The sequence below is a fragment of the Puma concolor genome, chromosome E4, assembly GCF_028749965.1.
Source record: "Puma concolor isolate L17-30 chromosome E4, mPumCon1.1.hap2, whole genome shotgun sequence".
Taxonomy (NCBI): Eukaryota; Metazoa; Chordata; class Mammalia; order Carnivora; family Felidae; genus Puma; species Puma concolor.
Window position 1 is genome coordinate 24,005,696 of NC_141683.1, and position 13,746 is coordinate 24,019,441.

The window sequence follows — 13,746 nt, forward strand, 5'->3', positions numbered from 1 at the left end:
TTATAGCAGCACTATCAACAATAGTCAAAGTATGGAAAGAACCCAAATGTCCATCTACAGATGAATGGATAAAGAAGATGTGGTATACACACACACACACACACACACACACACACACACACACACACACACAATGGAATATTACTTGGCAATCAAAAAGAATGAAATCTTGCTACTTGCAACAACATAGGTGGAACTAGAGTGTATTATACTAAACAAAATAATTCAGTCACAGAAAGACAAATATCATATGATTTCACTCAGATGCATAATTTAAGGGACAAAACAGATGAACATAAGTAACAGGAAGCAAAAAATAATATAAAAACAGAGATGAAGACCAGCCATAAGAATCTTTTAAATACAAAGAACAAACTGAGGGTTACTGGGTGGGGAAAAGGCTAAAGGTGTGAGGGGCATTAAGGAGGGCACTTGTTCGGATGAGCACTGGGTGTAGTTACTAGAATTACTAAATTCTATTCCCGAAAGTATTACTACAGTATATATTAACTAACTTGGATTAAAGAAAGAAAGAAAGAAAGAAAGAAAGAAAGAAAGAAAGAAAGAAAGAAAGAAAGAAAAGAAAGAAAGAAAAGAAAGAAAGAAAAGAAAGAAAAGAAAGAAAGAAAGAAAGAAAGAAAGAAAGAAAGAAAGAAAGAAAGAAAGAAAGAAAGAAAGAAAGAAAGAAACATAATGAAAATCAAGGGCACCTGGGTGGCTCAGTCAGTAAAACACCCAACTCTTGATTTTGACTCAGGTCATGAACTCATCCTTCATTGGATCAAGCCCCATGTAGGGCTCTGAGCTGACAGCACAGAGCCTGCTTGGAAAGAGATACAAATGTAGAAATCATTCCATTATTGAAAGAGAATAAATATAAGTTAACTGTTTAAATTTTTTAACAAAACAAAGAATATAAAAGTAATTTAACTAAACTTAAATCATTTTATTTCACTGGTTAACTACACATAAATCAAGATAAAAAGCATTATACAAAACAAAGCAAAAGTAAATAAATAATTATAAAACATAGATTAGCACATTAATAATCTGAAAAAATTTGTAATCAGTCAATAAATGTAAAAATCAATAACACAACTAAACTGTAGAGAGGCTAACCAAGCAAAAAAAAAAAAGAACAAATATAAATATTTACATAACATAAAATATGAGTTTGGCACAACCACAGATCTAAAGACTGAAATCATAAGATAGATTAACACCCAATTTGTGTGCCAATAAGTAACAAAAATAGATGCACTATTTACTAGAAAATTATACACTTTCAAAACCAACTCTGAGAAAAGGAGAAAATATGAATCCACATATAAATAAAGAAAATTATATAATTTCAAAATAAGTGTTATCAAAATCCATTTTAATAAGATATTTTCAGGTAAAGACTATGAAAATTTCACAAAATTGGTTATTTTTGCTAGTTAAATGAATTTCTCTCAATTTATGTCTGCCATTTTTGAATTAATCATGTTTACTGAAAATACAATACCACAAACTCTTCAAAATGTCCCTTTTGTTTGTGAATATACATATTTTGGTTTTTTGTTACAAAATTACTGGTAAAATTTGAGATTGTTTTCTCTAAAAATTCCATTTACCAACTAAATTTATTAATTAGTTTTTTTAGTATTTCCTTTTTTTTATTTTAAAATGTCAACAATACTTAGCCAGCATGTTATTTTTATTCATTCATTTTATTTCTTGGCCAGGGCAATTACCTGTTTGATATTTCTAGAACAATTTTATCATTATTCTATTTTACCATTTGCAAGTTTAATGGTTATACTTTTAATTTTATGTTAATTATTTATCCCTGAATTGGAATAAATAATTTTTATTGTATTTCTTAAGAAAGAATAAAATTCAAGGATTTGTCTATTACTGTATAACATTGTTTACTTTGTTCTTCCAATTACATGATTTTGACAAAATATAATGCAAATTTCAGTACAAAAATATAATCCCAGCATAGGGAGACCTTTATTACTAGTCACTGATGAATTGCTGATCCTAACATCGCACAAAGTGCAACAGTTGTCAGGTATTGAACAATAGGCCATAGAGGACTCAAATCCTTAAGAAAAGGACACACAAAGTAGCCTTATCTTCATGCTGGTTCTCTACCTTAGAAAAACTTTCAAGACACTTTGCTCAGAGAACAAAGGAGATAGAACCCAAGCTCATAACTTTCCCATCGAACTAGCGAGGTGGGTATTAGCGTACATAACTGCTGAAGCAACAAGATCATAGAGCAGGGCATTTACTATCAGAATAGGAAATGGAAAGGTAGGGTCCAATGACTATGTGTGACTCTTCCCCTCCTCGCTGAGGGCGGCACTGAAAGTGGGAAGCGCAAGACACCACGGGTCCCAGCAGAAAGTGCGTACCATAGTGTTGAGAGAACACACTTAAAAAGGGATTGTGCAGGGGTGCCTGGGTGGCTCAGTCAGTTAAGCATCCGACTTCAGATCAGGTCATGATCTCACGGTTCATGGGTTCAAGCCCCACATTGGGCTCTGTGCTGGCAGCTCAGAGCCTGGAGCCTGCTTCTTGGATTGTGTCTCCCTCTCTCTCTGCCCCTCCCCCACTATTCTCTCTCTCTCTCTCTCTCTCTCTCTCAAAAATAACTAAAAACATTAAAAAAAACAGGGATTGTGCAGAGCTAAAGGACATTAAAGATATGGACATGTGGAATGAAGTGATCTTCTAAATTTCAAAGTCATTTATTTTAGGAATTAGACAAGCCATTGGGAGTTCACCTCCTGGTTGAAAACCTATGTGTGATATGTCAGGTCCAATAATAGGTGATTACAAAAGCACAGACTAGCAGGCTGCCCTCCCCACACTAGACTTAGTGCACAGCTAATCCATCACAGTCTCTCAGGGAGTTGCAGTCAAGGACGAAGACCCCTTTGGCCAGTCATGCTCTTTTTGGTGTATTTGCATTCTGAGCCGCAGGATAGACACAGGAGAAAAACAAAATAAACCTCTGCTACAGCCTTAAAGCTTAGATAAACTTAATTTAAAATGGATCTGAACTAACATGTAAAAGATACAAATATGAAATTTTGGAACAAAATATACTGAGAACATTTTTATGAATTTGGGTAAGCAAGTTTCTTAAATGCAAAAGTTGCTAACAGTGAGAATAAAAATTAAAATCTATTTCTTAAAATAGTTTGCTCTTAAAATGTAGCACTAAGAAAATTAAAAGACCACACAGACTAGAAGAAAATTTTATATGTATAAACTATATGTGTGTATATGTGTGTGTAGTGTGTGGATTATATAACTAAAAACAATATCAAGAAAACTGAACCTAAATGAAAGTAAGCGCAATAGTTCTCAATGGGCCCTTAACAAAATATATGAATGGCTAGTATGTATACATTAAAAGATGTTCAAAATAATTAGGCATCAGAGAAATAGAAGTTAATGCTATCATGTGCAATAACTACATACCCAGCAGAGCGCAACTTGTTAAAAAGCTCAGCATCAAGTGTTGACAAATGTATAGAGTCATTGGAATTTTTGTATGAAGCTGTGGGATTATAAAATGGTAGAGTCACTAAGGAAAAAGTCTTTGGCAGTTTAAAAAAATAATGGAAATTCCACTCTTAGATAATTTTCCCAAGAGAAATAAACTTATATCTCCAAAAAATTGTACATTAAAGTTTGTAGCAGTTTCATTCACAATAACTCAAACTGTAAATATTTGAAATGTCTGTCAACAGAAGAACAAATACACATATTTGGAAAATATATAGAATGGAGTACTGTTCGGATATAAAAATGAAAATAACTGATGTGCAAAGCACCATGGTATAATCTGATGTTATATTGAGTTGAGGTAGACACACAGAGCACACGTTGGATTCTTTCACTCCATGAAATTCAAGAACAGGCCTCAGGGTTGGTAGGGGTGTTGACTGCAAAAGTATTAGGGAACTTTCTGAGGACATGGAAATATTTACTTTTTAAAAAGGATGGCAATTACACGGTTCTATGTATTTGTCAAATCTCATTTCATTTTTCCTCACAAATGTGTGCATTTAATAATCACAAACATATTGAAATAAAGATTATATACATATGTAGGTCTAAAATATAAAATTAGAATCAATTTGATAAGGTCAAATAATTAGTTTCATCTGTCTGAAAAATAAGCAGACGGTAATCTTTGTCACTCATTTGGTAAGGCCAGACATGATTCTGAAAATTTCTAAAAAATAAAAATAAAAATTTTAGATCAATTTCACATTGCTAGAGATGGAAATTTATTCTATTTTGGGTCTTGCTTTTGGGTTGTTTGAATTAAAATTGCTTGTGGATAGAGTGAGGCCAATTCTTTCCAAGTTATATAATCAATTCATTCACAGCAATAATCTCAGTGAAACATCAATTAGCACTTAAAATATCCTTAAATACCACACACAAAAAAACAATATTTCACAATAGACCAGAAAAAAAATATCAACATAAAAAGTAATGAGATGACCTTATCTGCACAAAAATTTAAAGTATATGATAGAGTGACTATAATTAGAATACTATGAACCAGTAGCAAACATACACTGACAAGTCAAAGTTTTGACAAGCTGTCAAAGGTTTCTGAAACAAATTGAATTTAGTTTTCATGGTAGTGACTGGTAAACATACCATCTTGTTCTTGATGTGTGAACAAACGGACACTTGGAAACAATGGTGAAATTCAATTATTTTCTTATAACATGCTCTAAATGGTTTCAGATAAAAAAATGCTTACATATAAAACAATCCATTCACATACTAAAAGAAAATTGATGTTACTTATTTAATTTGGGGATGTGGTAAGGCTTTCACAAACACTATCAAGAGGATAGAACTTAAAGGCAGATCTATATAGCCTCATAAATTAAACAAAATTAAAAATTTTAAATTAAAAAGTATGGGGAAAAGTACACTGTAATATATAAGGATACTACGTTAATATATAAAGTACAATTTTTTATAGTTATAATGGGTGATGGACAAAGGAAATGAAAGAGGAGTCACAAAAGATTCAATCAATGCACGTGATCAATAGATATGGAAAGGAGGTAAAAATTCTGAAACCATTTGTAATCAAGTAAATGAAAATTATATTAGATACATTTCTATAACATGAATTTGTCAAAAAGCAAATTAAAAAAGATTGTGCAAAAAGCGGCATTTTCTATATGTCTCCATTTAAGTTACCACTGTTTCTGAAGAGAAATATCATACAAAAAATAAATCCCACTATAATACGATAATTTTGCATTATAATTTGTATATAAGTTGGAATTTTTGTTTAAGAAAATGTGTTCATTAAAGAGTATATGTTCGGGGCGCCTGGATGACTCAGTCAGCAGAGCAACCGACTTTGGCTCAGGTCAGGATCCGATGGTTCATGGGTTTGAGCCTCATGTCGGGCTCTGCGCGGACAACTCAGAGCCTGGAGCCTGCTTCAGATTCCGTGTCTCCCTCTCTCTGCCCCTTCCCCAGCTCACACTCTGTCTCTCTCTCTTTCTCAAAAATAAATAAATATTATGTGTGTGTGTGTGCGTGTGTGTGTTCCTGGAAGATTTTTACAATGCCACTTGTAGTCATAATTAAAACTAAAAAATTTGAGTAGGTGACAGTTTAATTACACGTAATTCATTACTATGAGGCCTTTCATTTGATGTAACAAAACTATTCACATTATCTTAAGTGAATAAAACTGATCACATAACAAAAGGTACAATACGGATTCATGCAAATGTTTAGAAAAAAAATTCTGAGAGTAAAAGGATGCAGAGTATTTTTTCTTTAGATCTCAAAACAATTTATATTGTCTTAAAACAAAAAATAAAAAAAAAATTAATAAACATAGCATGCAAGATTATTAGGCTTCAATAAAAAGAATGCATTGATTTTTAAAAAATATTTACTTTTTTAAAAAATTTTTTAACATTTATTTATTTTTGACAGACAGAGAGAGACGGAGTATGAACGGGGGAGGGGAAGAGAGAGAAGGAGACACAGAATCCAAAGCAGGCTCCAGTCTCTGAGCTGTCAGCACAGAGCCTGACGCAGAGCTCGAAGTCACAGACTGCGAGGCGAGATCACGACCTGAGCCCAAGTTGGACGCTTAACTGACTGAGCCACGCAAGCTCCCCTTTTAAAAATATTTTCTAATGAGAAATACAATACATAGCTGTTTAGATAATGCCCATGAAAAAATATACAATATAAAGAAAAAGCAAATGATTTCACATCAATTTCTTAGGAACTTTTTGCACAGTGGAGCTACCATCTTTCTGAGGTTGTATACATTACATTAAAGGGAAACTTGTTTGAACAAACATCTTATCCCTGAATTTCATGGTTTGATCCAACAAAATTTTTATAAAGTTTTTGTTACATTGTTTTGCATGGTTCATGAAATAAATCATTCAAATGTCTACAACTTATGTTTAAACTATGCATACAAATTCAATCAATAATAGCACCTGAAAATGGGTTCATAATCCATTAAAAAAAAAAGTTAATGTTTTAAGTTGTTTACTATGGATAACTTCAAACTGATTTTATGCTGATTTAGGCAAGTACTGGACTGAAGTTTATCTCTGTTTTTTTTTAATTGGCAAGAAAATTAATAATGTAAATAAGATATGAGGGAGGAAATGTTCTACTTAAGGAAACAATCTCTTTTCAATTAAATTGGAAGCAACCTTTTGCATACCAATTGTAATTAAAAATGAGTCTTATTTGTGCATTAAATAGGGTTTTGCAGGATTTCTACTTGGCAGTATTTGTACATTAGCTTTAATTGTTGGATGCCCTGGGAATGATTGAAACTCTTTAAAATAATCTACATTTGAGATTAAAATGTGTCCTTTAGTTGGGTGGAATTCATGACCTGTCATCATGTTTATATTAGAGATTTCCAAGTATTTCTCTCTTCTTTATGTAGGCAAATCCCTTTCTAAACATATTCAAAAAGGAGTGGTTTTCATTGGGAAGCAGTGACCTCACTGTCATTGAAAAAGTGAAAGCAAGTGCAAAATGACATAACAAGTTAGGAAGTAAAAGACTATGAAGGATAACCCTCAGACACTAAGATACTCTTATTTTGGATTTTATTACTAAATAAAATTCAGGTCGCAGAATTATTGAATTCAACAATATTGCTTGAAAGTTAAGTTTTTACATCAATTATTTTGCTGTAGTGAGATACCACTCTCCTGAATATAAATAATATACCCATGTCACAGGTGTCCAAAATGTCTCATAACAAATTCAGGAATGCCTTCACTCTGCTTATTGCCTCCTTAAGTAAATGCAATAACTTATAATCCCCTCAGAGGCACCTCCAATAACAAAGAAAGCTTTGTAGCTTCCTGCGATGTTACAGTGGGAGAGTTATTATATTCAGAACGATGTACTCTTCCCTTTTTAACTATCTCACTTTGCATAACATTTTTGCCTCTGGGTCAAGAATGAGAACTTGTGATTGAAGGAAAAAATAACTTGGGAAATGGCCCTGTCAGTCACACCATTCGTGAATAATAATAATGGTGGTGATAATAAATATATTTTAGAGCACTTTTCTCTCTAAAAGTTCACAGTGCATAGGAAGGTCAAGAACAGAGAATTACACTCTTACTCATTTTATCTAATGCAAGACTAGGGTGGTAGAATGTGGAAAATATATCTACATGAAAGATTGCTTTTTTCAATGATCGACAATAGCTTTTAAGAGCTACACGCCATTGTTAGAATGACTACTTATCTGAAGAGCACAAACAGTTCTCTGGATTCCATTTGCACGCATCTGTGTGTGTGTGTGTGTGTGTGTGTGTGTGTGTGTGTGTGGCATAAACCAATAAAATAGAGTTTCTAAATAAATAAGACGAGGATGATACAATTTATTCAACCAGGTCAACTTATTGTATTTTAAAGAGATATATTTTCCCCAGTAGGAAGTGATAATGTTTTAGTCAGCACAGACTGATTCCAGGTAGAACCAGAGGCTTCATGCTTATTTTTAGATGGATAAGATATCACTGATTATTTACAGTCTAGTTGCATTCAAGTTAAATTCACACTTATTCTATATGAGTTTATCATAAAAATGGGTTCTTTATTGATAATTTAATAAGTGAGAAGAGCTTCCTTGTAATATTTAAAGATAAATGTAATATTCCAAGGACTCAATTTTTAATCTTAGCTGAGAGTATGAACGCATTATAAGAATTTGTGTTTTTTATATCTGTTACAAAGAAGCAGTGTTTATTCAATTGCAAGTATAAACCATTTTGTCAGAAGAACTTGGCTTTATCAAACATTTTTATGATAATCTGCTGACCTCACTGATAAATTTAACTTAACTACTATTTTATTTTTTTTTAATTTTTTTTAATGTTTATTTATTTTTGAGACAGAGAGAGACAGAGCATGAATGGGGGAGGGGCAGAGAGAGAGGGAGACACAGACTCTGAAACAAGCTCCAGGCTCTGAGCTTGAACTCATGAACTGTGAGATCGTGACCTGAGCTGAAGTCGGACGCTCAACCGACTGAGCCACCCAGGCGCTCCATCTTAACTACTATTTTAAAAATACAGCTCTTTAGAAGGCGCCTGGGTGGCTCAGTCGGTTGAGCGTCAGACTTTGGCTCAGGTCATGATCTCACAGTTCACGAGTTCAAGCTCAGAACCTGGAGCTTGTTTCAGATTCTGTGTATCCCTCTCTTTCTGTCCCTCCCCCACTCTCTCTCTCTCTCAAAAATAAAAATAAAACATAAAAAAATAAAATATAGCTCTTTAGAAGAAAGAATATGGCTAACTTATTTTATAATTTAAAAAGAAAATTTATACTTACTATGTATTTTAAGACAGCGAAGGACTCCACTATTGTTTAAGATGATTTAGAGATTGGGATGATAAAAATCCAAACGCTCTTACATTCAAGTATATTTTCTTGTGTCTTAACCGAAGTTCTCTAGAAAACAGAACCTGAGAAAAATCTGGAGTAGTAATACCTAATTGGGTGCAATCCCAGGGCAGAGAGAGTAAGGGGAAAGTGTTAGGAGGAGGGAAGAATGAGAAGAAAATATAGAATAGTTATTAAGTTATTATGGTGATGGCCACTGCATGAAGAGCAATGACTGGTCACTGAGCCACATGAGATGGCTCTGGGCAGTCTCTATTGTAACTGTAGAAATGCAACACTTTGGAATAGTCTATTAGAAGAGAGCATGGAGAAAAAAATTCACTGTTGACACTCTATTGCTACCTCTCCCCCATTAGTCAAAAGTTGCCCTACAAGGAGTTAACTTTACCCTTCTGAGATATGATGCCTGGTCCCTTAGGCAACTCCTACGGTATCTTGGTCCCCTACTCTAAAAATGGTGCTATATAGGAGTCCAGAATTAATTCAAGGAGCCAAAGGCTCTAGATATTGGCCTTAGGAGACAGAACCTTTAAGGCCTATAGAGCTGGTCTACAGTTGAGCTACTGGGGTTGAACATGGTCCAAGAGCCCAGGAAACAGGTAACATTTAGAAAATATGATGCAATGCAGAAGACGTATCTGATACAGTTCACTCTTTGTGGTATTCAGATCCAGTTGTGCCCTCCTACTATATCTGGTTTCCATACTGCAAAATGGGACACTCCTTTTGGACAAAAAACTTCTTTACCAACTTTGAAAGTGCAAGTAAATTAGGCAGAATCTATATCACAATATCCTACAACATTTAAGAAAGAACATTACTTAAAAAAATAAAGCTGCTGAAACTCCCTTCATCACATCACTACACATTCTAGATTTGCTTCACCCTTGGCCAACACCAACTGGTACAGGGAACTGCAAATGGACAGATGTTAGTTGCAGTTTCTAGTTCAGTAACACCATTAGCATACCCCTGACAGAAACATTTTCCCCTTGAAAACTGGGGTATCTTTTCTGGCAAAACTTAAACCTGCAGTGAAGAGAAATAAAATTTCAAGTGACTCAGTGGGTGTGATGGTCAGATATCTTATCCTACTTAAATCTCTTGACTCTGTGGTCCATCTAAACTAGCTATTGGAACAAACTACCATATGTTGGCAAATGGTTCAATGCACATTGTGTTTTGTAGAAGGCAGCACCATAACACGATAAGACGTTTTCCCTAAAACTTACATATGCCTGTAACTCTAATTAGTCTAGTTATTTCTCCCTGATAGGACATACACTAATATCCATGATACCCATGATCCTGAGTCCATTCCTCCAACTTTTTTGTATAAAATGTACCTCTTGGTCTGAAGCAACATTGTTTTTGATACCACTCATGGATTAGGTATTCCTTAAGCCCTCAGATAATGATGCTATAGAGACAGCATATTTAGGGATGGCTTCCCTTTTTCCTGGATTATGTACTAATTCTGGTAAAAATGAATAGATGTACCCTTCAAAGTGCAAGGAGTCTAATGTAACTGGCCAGCCTTCAGTTGTCAGGCAGGGTTCCCTATGCAATATAAAGGACTTAGTAGCTTTCTTTCCTGGAAATTGGGCATTTATAGATGTCAACACCTAAATGGCTTGGTGAGAAGGATTCCATTTTGTTAGAACTATCTATGAGATGAACTTGGTTCCAAATTCAGTTTATCATCCAACCATCTTAAGCCTCCAAATGAACTGGAGGACCAAATGACCTTTCAGGTACCCTGGTCCCAAAATTCACTGCCCTAAATTTATCACATTGTTATTGTAAGGTCTAAAATAACCTCAAAATAAGTCAATCAAGTCCTCAATCTTCATAATTATCATTGCTCTTCCCCATATTAAGGTTATGGCTGCTTGATATCTCAATATATTAATATCTATATATTCTTATACCAATTAATCACAGGAAGAATCTTTAAAAATTATATTGCTACTTCTTGCCAAGGATGATAACCTCACTTACCAAGACGAATGAGGTCCCTATTGCTTTCAAACAGGTTTTTGATTAAACATCCAATATACTATCTTGAATACCTGTTCTCTTGAATTATTCCTAATAATGTTAATATTAGACCAAGCCAGTTTTAAAGAAAACAAAAGATGGAAAGATTTGGTATTAATGCATTGGCGCTTATGAGGCCCAGGCAATGAGAGAGATGCTAAAATAAAATGTTACAAAGAATAATGGAAAGAAAATAAGTTAATTTATTATCAAGTTCTATTCCTTTCTTAAAAAGATCTAGCTAGTATTCTTGGAAAAATCTATTGGAGGGAAACATGAAGTAATCAATTTTATAGTTCCCTCTGCTCTGTTGTCCTTTATTATTTAAAATTTGTCCCAAGGATAGGTAACCCCACTCCACCATTATACTTCTGTAGAAGTTAATTTGGTCTATATGGGAGTTTCTGGAGAAAAAACAGGCACATTCAGTGTCAGTCATCACCAGGGTGGTTCAGGTGGGACATGGGCTGACAGGCCAGGAAGAAGGTGAGCCTAAAAGAATTTGAAGCATCACATAAGCTGCATACCAAACAGAAACACTCAAAATGTAGTCTTTAAAATGTAACAGGGTTTCTATAACCTAAGTCTAAGTAGAAGAGAAATTACTAAACATGATAGCCCCTTTAATAGGCACTGTAAATGTTATCAATTCTTTGCCTCTCAGCTCCAATCCATTCTTCTTTGCCCTTCTTGCGACACTGGTGCTGTGACCTGTAAATGTTTCTCCTTTGCCAGACAGTACAATAGAAGCTATGCCAATAACAGATGCTGGGGAGATGATACAAGACTATAGCAAGAGGCAGGACTTCTCCCCTTGGTCTTGGGCTTGGTTTCTTCTTCAGCATGGCTGCCAGCCAGTGTGCTGGAGGCTAGTGGCACTCGCCTCAGGAGTCCTAAAAGAGCACTTCCACCCTACCTACATGCACTAGTGAATTTCTGAGCTTCCAGGTAGGGGGGTGAGGGGGGACATCCTTTGGACTAGCTCTAGCCCACTTGCACTCTCCAGAAAATTTGTCCAGCACTTAGTGAATCATATCCATGGATCAACTCCAGTCCATCCTGCAGCGAATTTCTTGGCTACCTAGGACACTCTCCTTGTGAATCAGCTCCCATACTACTGCACTAACCAGTGAATTCTTCAACCATCTGTGAGCTATTCCTATGACTCAGCCTAGACTGCTACACTTTCCACAAAGTTTCACCACTTTGGCCCAGAACTCTGGCAAGTTTCTTTGCCAATGGCAGTCTGTATGTTCCTGTGATTTCTGTTTGCCAGTTGGGTCAGAATCTTAGCATTGAGGGCCTGGAGAAAGCATCTTCTAAGCACTTATTTCCTCATTCACTCTCCCTCAGTCCCAGAGGTAGTAGTCACTTTCTTCATTTACGTATTCCTTAGCATACTCCTTTGCCCCATTTAGTCTTTTACTGGTTAATAATTCTTCATATTAAATGTTCCATGTACAAACTTTTGATTGTACCTTAACTGACACAAGTACCATCTTCTTGGCAATCTTTTGATTATTTGAATGCCTTTTGCATTTAGTGAATTTTTCAAAGCCAAGTTGCATTCCATCTTGGAGCCACTTTGCAAATCTGAATCTGGACCTGAGTAGCTCTTATCCATGGTAGCATGTTACTGAAAACTAAAAGTTGTTGTTGGATTTAATGGAACTGCTTTCAATACTCCAGCAGTCACTAAACTGGGGTCCTCTGATCCTTGAAACTCAGGCTTGAATACTGATATATATTTCCATATTTACAATCAAATGAATTTGTGACTTCTGGATAATAATTTTTATGCCCAATGATACCTCTGATGGGTCATTTTTTTAATATGAAATTTATTGTCAAATTGGTTTCCATACAACACCCAGTGCTCATCCCAACAGGTGCCCTCCTCAATGCCCAACTGATGGTTCATTCTACCTATCCATTCTTCTCAGGACTACCTAATCTATTATTAGAAAAGCTACTTCTTTACTATTAGCATTATACAAAAGTCTTTTTCATTCCAATATTTCTTTTTTTTTTTTCTTCAGAGAGAACAGCTTTTCCAAAGTGGTATGGAAATTATTCTGAAATTGGAATTGTTAGACTAAATATCCACCTTTCTTGGGACACCTGGGTGGCTCAGTCGGTTAAGCATCCAACTCTTGATATCAGCTCAGGTCATGGTCTCAGGGTTGGTGAGATGGAGTCTCACGTCAGACTCCATGCTGACAGGCAAGAAGCCTGCTTGGGATTCTCTCTCTGCCCCTCCCCCACTCATGCCTTCCCCTGCCTCTTTTTCACAAAATAAATTATAAACTTTAAACATCCACCTTTCTGGAGAGCTGGTTATGGACACAGCATCTGAAAGGTGTATCTTAAGTTCTGCTACCATCACTCCAGGGTTTCACTTACTTGTTGAAACAAAATAATTAGTTAAATAAGAATGGAATGCAGTAGAGCAGGGGACAATGAAGGTTTTCACATATCTTTTTATTTTTTATTCGAAGTAACTTAACATTTTTATGAAAACTTGCTCATCTGCAGTCCAAGAAAATCAACTATTTGTAAGTTATAGTATTACTAATATTATATTTTGCTTGGTATGTAGAAATGAAATTCCCTAGATATCACTTTATAAGTACCGACTCTGCAAAATGCAGTAATTTAGGTTTCATTTACTTTATAGGGCACATAATATAAAGCTGAATTTGCATTATATAGAAATACAGTTCATTTAAATATAAAATTTTCTAGGAAAGC